General features: G+C 38.2%; 1 pseudogene; it reads left to right on the forward strand.

Annotated features, from left to right (window-relative positions):
* The window catches only part of LOC104994565, a 79,710-nt pseudogene extending 71,158 nt beyond the window's left edge, over positions 1 to 8,552 (forward strand).
* The last annotated feature ends 496 nt before the right edge of the window (positions 8,553 to 9,048 follow it).

Raw genomic sequence — 9,048 nt, forward strand, 5'->3', positions numbered from 1 at the left:
GACTTCAGGCTATACTACAAAGCCACAGTCATCAAGACAGTATGGTACTGGCACAAAGACAGAAATATAGATCAATGGAACAAAATAGAAAGCCCAGAGATAAACTCACACACCTATGGACACCTTATCTTTGACAAAGGAGGCAAGAATATACAATGGAGAAAAGACGATCTCTTTAACAAGTGGACCTGGGAAAACTGGTCAACCACTTGTAAAAGAATGAAACTAGAACACTTTCTAACACCATACACAAAAATAAACTCAAAATGGATTAAAGATCTAAACATAAGACCAGAAACTATAAAACTCTTAGAGGAGAACATAGGCAAAACACTCTCTGACATACATCACAGCAGGATCCTCTATGACCCACCTCCCAGAATATTGGAAATAAAAGCAAAAATAAACAAATGGGATCTAATTAAAATTAAAAGCTTCTGCACAACAAAGGAAACTATAAGCAAGGTGAAAAGACAGCCTTCAGAATGGGAGAAAATAATAGCAAATGAAGCAACTGACAAAGAACTAATCTCAAAAATATACAAGCAACTCCTGCAGCTCAATTCCAGAAAAATAAATGACCCAATCAAAAAATGGGCCAAAGAACTAAATAGACATTTCATCAAAGAAGATATACAGATGGCTAACAAACACATGAAAAAATGCTCAACATCACTCATTATCAGATAAATACAAATCAAAACCACAATGAGGTACCATTTCATGCCAGTCAGAATGGCTGCGATCCAAAAGTCTACAAGCAATAAATGCTGGAGAGGGTGTGGAGAAAAGGGAACTCTCTTACACTGTTGGTGGGAATGCAAACTAGTACAGCCACTATGGAGAACAGTGTGGAGATTCCTTAAAAAATTGGAAATAGAACTGCCATATGACCCAGCAATCCTACTGCTGGGCATACACACCGAGGAAACCAGAATTGAAAGAGACACGTGTACCCCAATGTTCATCGCACACTGTTTATAATAGCAACCTAGATGTCCATCATCAGATGAATGGATAAGAAAGCAGTGGTACATATACACAATGGAGTATTACTCAGCCATTAAAAAGAATACATTTGAATCAGTTCTAATGAGGTAGATGAAACTGGAGCCAATTATACAGAGTGAAGTAAGCCAGAAAGAAAAACACCAATACAGTATACTAACGCATATATATGGAATTTAGAAAGATGGTAATGACAATCCTGTATGAGAGACAGCAAAAGAGACACAGATGTATAGAACAGCCTTTTGGACTCTGTGGGGGAGGAAGAGGGTGGGATGATTTTGGAGAATGGCAATAAAACATGCCAACTTATAATATCATATAAGAAACGAATTGCCAGTCCAGGTTCTATGCAGGATACAGGAAACTTGGGGCTGGTGCACTGGGATGACCCAGAGGGATGGTATGGGGAGGGAGCTGGGAGTGGGGGGTTCAGGATGGGGAATACGTGTACACCTGTGGTGGATGCATGTTGATATATGGCAAAACCAATACAATATTGTAAAGTAAAATAAATAAATAAATAATAAAATAAATAAAATATTAAAAATGATAATAAAAATAAATAAAAATTATTATAATTTACCACCATAGCAAATTAAATAAGAAATTCTGTAAGACAAACCCAATAGTTGAATTTGACCCAAATAATTGGAGAAATAGGCCTTGTTCATGGATTTAAAGAGTCAGTATTATTGAGATGTCAGTTCTCCCCAGTTCGGCTTACAGGTTCAACAAAATGACACTTTATTAGGAGAATTTGTGTAATTCTAAAATCCATGTGGAAATATCAAGGATTTAGCTAAAATAATCTTGAAAAGATTACTATATTTATTTACATTGGCTAATATTACTTGGTCTCTTTGACTTTAATCCTCCTCATACAGCTACAGTTATTGAGTTGCTGTGTAATTGTCATAAAATAAAGAAATAAATCAATGGGACAGGAAATAGGTCATGATTAGACCTAAAGTGAAAGTGAAGTCGCTCAGTCGTTTCCGACTCTTTGCGACCCCATGGACAGTAGCCTTCCAGGCTCCACCATCCATGGGATTTTCCAGGCAAGAAAACTGGAGTGGGCTGCCATTTCCTTCTCCAGATTAGACCTAAACATATATTTAACAGCATTCAATGAAAATGTCAAGGTAACTTAATAAGAAAGAGATCATCTTTTCAGCAATGGTGTTTAAACAAGTGGATATCTGTAGAGCGCAAAATAAAACATCACATCTACGAAAAAATTGTCTTGAGATAGATTATAAACTTAAATGTAAAAATCACAACCATAAAGCTTCTGTGAAAAATATAGGAGAATATATTTTTAGACATGAAATTCACCAAAAATTTCTTTGGACACAAAAACACTAAGAAAAAAATTAGAAAGAAAAGATAAAATTGGGCTTCATTAAAATTAGTTACTTCTGCTCTTCAAATGACATTGCAAAATCAAAAGTCAAGTCATAGGCTGGAAGAAATACTTTATAAGGCATATTTGAAGAAAGACTTATATCCAGAATATATTAAAGGAAAAAACTCATTTAATGTAATAAAATAAAAACAAGCTAATAAAGATTGACCAAAATTTGAAAAGACACTTTACTGAGGAGGACATCCAAATGATCAAGTACATGAAAATGTTCTCAGCATCCTTAAAACATGAAGGAAATGAAAATTCAAGCCACAATGAAATATTATTATATCTCCTAATTTGCAAAAGACTAACAAGTTTCAATCATTGGCAATGCCATTGAGCACATGGAATTTTCATATTGTGCAGGTGAGAGTGTAAAATGATACTACCACTTTGGAAAAGCAGTTTTAAAAATGTTAAATAGAGAGCTACTCTGTAACCCAACAATTCTTCTCCTAGGATATTACCTAAGAAAAATCAAAATACTGATCAGAGAAGACGTCTACAAGACCATTCCTTCAAAATACACAAACTGGAAAGAACTCAAATGTCCATCAACAGATAAATGATTAAGAAACTTTTGATATATTTTTGAAAATAGATTACTATTTGGCTGTAAAAAAGGAGTGAACTACAATCATCCCTTTGTATCCACAGGAAACTGGTTCCAGGACGTGCTGTCAATACCAAAATCTCAGGGTGCTCAAGTTCCAGACTGGGCCTTCGGTATGTGCAGTTCCTCATCCATGAATTCAACCAACTACCAATTATATAGTACTGTTTTTACTTAAAAAAGAAAATCTATGTTAAAATGGACCACAAAATTCAAACCCATGTTCACCAGGATCAACTATATTTATCAACATCCCAGGTTGGTTGAGAGTGTCCCAGGTGGCACAGAGGTAAAGAATTCACCTGTCAATGCAAGAGAGGCAAGAGATACAGGTTTGATTCCTGGGTCAGGAAGATACCTGGAGAAGGAAATGGCAACCTACTCCTGTACACTTGCTTGGAAAATCCCATGAACAGAGGAGCCTGGTGGGCTATAGTTCATAGGGTCACAAAGAGTCAGAGATGACTGAGCACTTATGTGTCACACATGCACACAGGCTGGTTGAATCCCAGGATGCAGAACTGGGGATGGGGGGGCTTGTAGTAAAGTCATACTCTGATTTTCCACTATATCTGGATTGGCAGACAGAAAATGAAATAGAATATGAAGTAGAAAATAATACTAAAATTAAGGCAAAGAGAAATCAAAGTAGGATACATTTTAAATAAGCAAATTTAAAAAATATCTGCTTAACATGAAATCACATGGGCTCATTAAGTGTAGATTACAACTTGACCTCAAGTTTTCTAACTGGAAATGAGAAATGGAAAACTTGATTATTTACTTCAATGATTTTCAACATCTGATCACAGGCAGTCACCTGGAGAGCTTCACTAAAACCACAAATTCTTAGGACCTGTAGCCTCCTTATTCTAATTCAGCATATCTGGGGAAAGGCCTGATATTGTGCCCTTTGAAAAATTTCCTTGGTCATTGTCATCTTAATTTGGAATTTGCTCAGTTACATAATTAATGGAAACCTCAAGATAAATCAACTATTCAGGAAATGCTCAGCAACCTCAGGAACTAAAAATAAAACCTAACTTCTTCTGTCAGTTCTCACAAAGAGGATCCTGTTGAATAACATATGTCCTAAATAATATCCTTAGAGTAAAATGATAAATTTTATAAAGGTGCTTCCTAACACAAATCCTCATATTGGACCTCAGCATAAGTCAAAGCCGTGATGCCACAGATAATCCAGTTACTACAGTTCAACATGATGGTCAATGGATAAACCTCAAAAGTTAAGTTATGCTGCTTTAGATTAACATGCTGCTGCTGCTGCTGCTAAGTTGCTTCAGTCGTGTCCGACTCTGTCCGACCCCATAGATAGCAGCCTACCAGGCTCTCCCATCCCTGGGATTCTCCAGGCAAGAACAGTGGAGTGGGTTGCCATTTCCTTCTCCAATGCATGAAAGTGAAAATTGAAAGTGAAGTCACTCAGTCATATCTGACTCTTAGTGACCCCATGGACTGCAGCCCACCAAGCTCCTCCATCCATGGGATTTTCCAGGCAAGAGTACTGGAGTGGAGTGCCATTGCCTTCTCTGTTAGATTAACATAGGAGCATATGATAGACCATCTACACAGACACTGAAGGTTCTTCATGAGGATTTTTTTTTCTCATCACCTTTTATATTCTTTAACAAGTACCTGAATCATACCTAATCTGTATTGCCATTTAAGTACCAGTCCATAAAATTTAAGCAGTCTATTAATATTCGTGATATAATCTAGTGACACTTAAAGAACTTAATCTAAACAGTATTTTCAATGAAGTTCTACCATACAAAAATCAAACAACTTAATGGATATAACTTTCACCAGATATTTTTCTTAATTATACCCTCCAAGAATATGAATGTATCTATTAGGTTTGTTCAATGGCCATGAAAAGGCAGAAGAAATGAAAATCTTGAGTATCTACAACAAAAACAGTAAGGATTTTGTGATACATATATCAAGGCTTAAACTATATATATCTCAAGCAAAATATAAATTCAAACATGAAAATATTTACCCATTCTTCAGATAGACACAAAAATGCAATTATCTTATGTTTTTCAAAATGAAATGCTATCAAATACCTTATTTTCCCCAAATTTAAAGTATCTTTGTGTTTACAGACACTTAATCTTTAAAGAATATAAAATAGGCAAAAGTATAGAACTGACAGTAGAATGATGGTCACCAGAGGATGGGGGGAAGGAGGTGAGGGGAGACATTGTCCAGTGGTATGAAGTTACAGTTTGGAGAAGACAACCCTTTCCAGTATTCTTGCCTGGAAAATTCCGTGGACAAAGGAGACTGGCAGGCCATAGTCCATGGGGTCGCACAGAGTCAGCCATAACTGAGTGACTAAGCACATGAAGTTACAGTTACACAAAGGTTGTTGCTTAGTGCCGTTTCCTTCTCCAGGAGATCTTGCCCACCCAGGAACTGAACCTGCGTCTCTTGCATCTCCCGCATTGGCAGGTGGGTTCTTTTCTGCTGAGCCATCAGGGAAGCCCTTACACAAGAGAAGTTCCAAAGACCTGCTGTACAACACATGCCTATAGTTAACAATAAGGAATTGTGTACTTAAAAGTTTGTTAAGAGAGCAGGTCTCATGAAGTGTCCTTATATCACAAAGAAAAAACAGAAACAAAAACCAAAAGACACAAGGAAACTTTTGGAGGTGATAGATGTTAATTACCTGGATTGTGGTGATAGTGATACAAGTTTACATTTATGTCCAAATTCACTCAATTGCATATTAATCATATGCAATATTTTTGTATATTAATTATATTTTAAAACACTGAGACTCATCTTGGATCTCATGAATCTAGATTGTTAATCCTACTTTGTTCATTTTAATAGTAACACTAATTGAAAGTTACCAACTGTTGAGTACAGAATAACATAAGTAATCATTATGCCATACTTTTCAGGTAGGCACTGTTACTATTCCTTTTTGAAGATAAGGAAATTAAGGTACAGAAAGGTTAGACAATTTGCTAAAGTCTGATGCTTACCAGGCTAACGAGCTGGTCTTTTAGTCCATTCAGTTTGGCTATAGAATCTATGTTCCAAACCACCAAGAAATAATGCCTTTCATCTGACCTGAAGATGACCCCGTAGAGTTTTATAGACTGGATCTTAATGCAGTTCAGGTGGGTTGCTTTCTGTCAACTGAGTGTTTAGGAAACACCTGTGATAAATTTTTGCCTTTTAAGCCATCCAGCATCCATTTCTACTTCCCACCAGCACCCCGAGATTTTCCTGGGAAATTATGTCTTTCACAACATGTGCAGCCTCAGAAGGAAAGTGAGTTAGGGTTAGGATGTCCTCTCCTTCAGAAGCTTAAGGGGACCGGGAATCTATTTCATTATCATTTATTTTGCTTTATTTGTATAAATAGGCATGCCTAGCTGACCTATGCTCCCCCAACCAGATTCTCTCTCAGGACTTTGAAATTTAAGTAAAATGTCACAAAATGGAAAAGAAAACCAACCCCTCACCCCTTTACTGATTTAAGGAGTGGTGTCTGAATCAGACTATCCAGCGGTTCTTGCTTTGAAGACTTTCTCTAGGTGAAAAGTGCCTTTCCTTTCAAGCTTGTTTTCCCACCCTCCCTTCAGTCCTAAGTGCTTTCATGTCCTTATAATCAGTCCTTTTCCAACTTAAATTACAGAGTTGGGTTTTGTTGCTTTCCAACTATTTTATTTATATGTGGTAGGGAGAGAATAATTAGTAATTCTTTGACTGCCATTTTTCAGGAAGAAGTGTTATTCATTTGCTAATAACTTTGTCCTCTCTTTGGAGAAGGAAATGGCAACCCACTCCAGTGTTCTTGCCTGGAGAATCCCAGGGACAGGGGAGCCTGGTGGGCTGCCATCTATGGAGTCGCACACGTCGGACATCAGCTGCCACAAAACACATAGCTGTTTTGAAAGATGAATAATCTATGTCAAAATATGATGCCAGAAGAGAAGGAAAAAAAGTAATGTGGAAAAAATGTAAAATATTTATTAACTGATATTTCAGACACTAATCCTAGAAGAAAGAGGGAGAGAGGGAGAGACAGAGGGAAAGTGTGCCTCCATGATTATTTGGAAAAAAAAAAATTATTCTGTTTCAGGGTTTCCCAGGAGTTGAGGTAGTAAAGAATCAGCCTGCCAATGCAGGAGATGCAGGAGACACAGGTTCAATCCCTGAATTGGGAAGATCCTCTAGAGTAGGATATAGCAACCCATTCCAGTATTCTTGCCTGTAAAATTCCATGGACAGAGAAGCCTGGCAGGCTACAATACATGGGGTCGCAAAGAGTCAGACATGACTGAGCACGTGCGTGCATGCACACATGCACACACACACACACACATACACACACACACCATCTTGTTTCAGGCAGCCTCAAACAGAAAATTCAGCAGAATTCAACTAAGACAGCATGTCAGACTTAGATCTACATATGTGTTGAAAAGTGAGTGTTAAAATGGATTTCATTTCTGGAATGTGAACTCCAAATCCCATACTTAAAAGGCAAATTAGAAATCTAATTTGATTAGAAAATCTCTCTGTACAGAATGCATGAGGGTAAAAGCCTCAGTGCTCAAGACGGACCTGCAGCTCTCATAACCTTTGTCAAAACTTCTGTGAGCACTTATTCAAGTTAAACACTGAGTAGTCACAACCACCAAATGGGACTCTTACACTCCAAGAATATAAGAGGAAAATTAGACCATACAGGGAGGAGCCAACTCCCTCGTGCCAGTTACTGCACTGGATGATCTGTGTACATGTTCTCATTTCTATGATCCTAGGGTGTGAGTAGTATAGTCTACCTAATTATACATACAGTATAATTATAATTGCCATTGTAATTGATCACATTCATACATACTGTGTTGATGCCACAGTAAAATGGATTTCCCACTGATTAACCTCATCTCTGGAGTTTTTCTGAATCAATTGCTATAAAGCCTTTATTTACTTTTATCTTCCTCACTTTTCCCCCTTCACTCTCAAAAACTTGGTTGAGGGGGGAAAAAAAATGATGCCTATGGTCATGAGTCTAATCTGCCCTCCTTTGACTCAGCCATCCTAATTTTCTTTTTCCTATTTCTCTCCACCATCTCATTTCATAGCTAAAACCTTACTTTTACAACCCTAGGAAACAGGAATTTGTATCAGTTGTCTCTGACTTTGTAATAAATCACCCTGAAATATAGTCATTTTAAATAAGCCATATTTGTGAACTCGCGGTTTGGGTGAGGGATCCAGGGCAGCTTGGCTGGTTCCTCTGACTCAGGGTCTACCACAGGTCACAGTCACCTCAAGGCTGAAGTGAAACAGGATCTACTCCCAAGCTCATACACACGGTTCGCTCTGGAATGGTGCACTGACTACAGTCTTCAGGCTGTCCTCAAGTCCTTAACTCCTTGCTCATCTCCAGGGCAGCTCACTGCAGCCGCTGGATTCAGCAGAGATCGCCGGCGAGAGATTGAGAGGGAGCACCACAGGGTTTCCTAGACTGCTCTTGGAAGTGACATCACTTTTGCTGTATTCTCTTCTTTAGAAGCAAGTCACTAAAGGAGGGGATTGCACAAGGGTGTCAATTCCAGGATGCAGGGATCATGGGGTGCCATGTAGAAGCAGCCTATCACACCACCAGCAGTTGTAATAAACTCCCTTCTGTCTAACAGGCTCACCTGCCAGCCATGTAGATACCGCAGGCCTGTTGTAGTCAGCCCTCCACCTCTGTTACTTTCAAATGGGGATGTTCACAGCTTTATTTCATAGCTCTTTAATAGCTTTGAAGAGAAAGCAGTAAGAGTGAGTTAGCATTAATTAGTTTTTCTCTGTGAACTAGTCCCTTATAGTTAAAGGCAGCTTTTGGTTCCTGAAGAATTTCCCTCATTTAGCCACTCCAGTACTCTTTCCTGGAAAATCCCATGGATGGCAGAGCCTGGTAGGCTGCAGTCCATGGGGTCGCTAGGAGTCGGACACGACTGAGCGACTTCACTTT

The sequence above is a fragment of the Bison bison genome, unplaced genomic scaffold, assembly GCF_000754665.1.
Source record: "Bison bison bison isolate TAMUID 2011002044 unplaced genomic scaffold, Bison_UMD1.0 scf7180017864260, whole genome shotgun sequence".
In the NCBI taxonomy this organism is placed as follows: domain Eukaryota; kingdom Metazoa; phylum Chordata; class Mammalia; order Artiodactyla; family Bovidae; genus Bison; species Bison bison.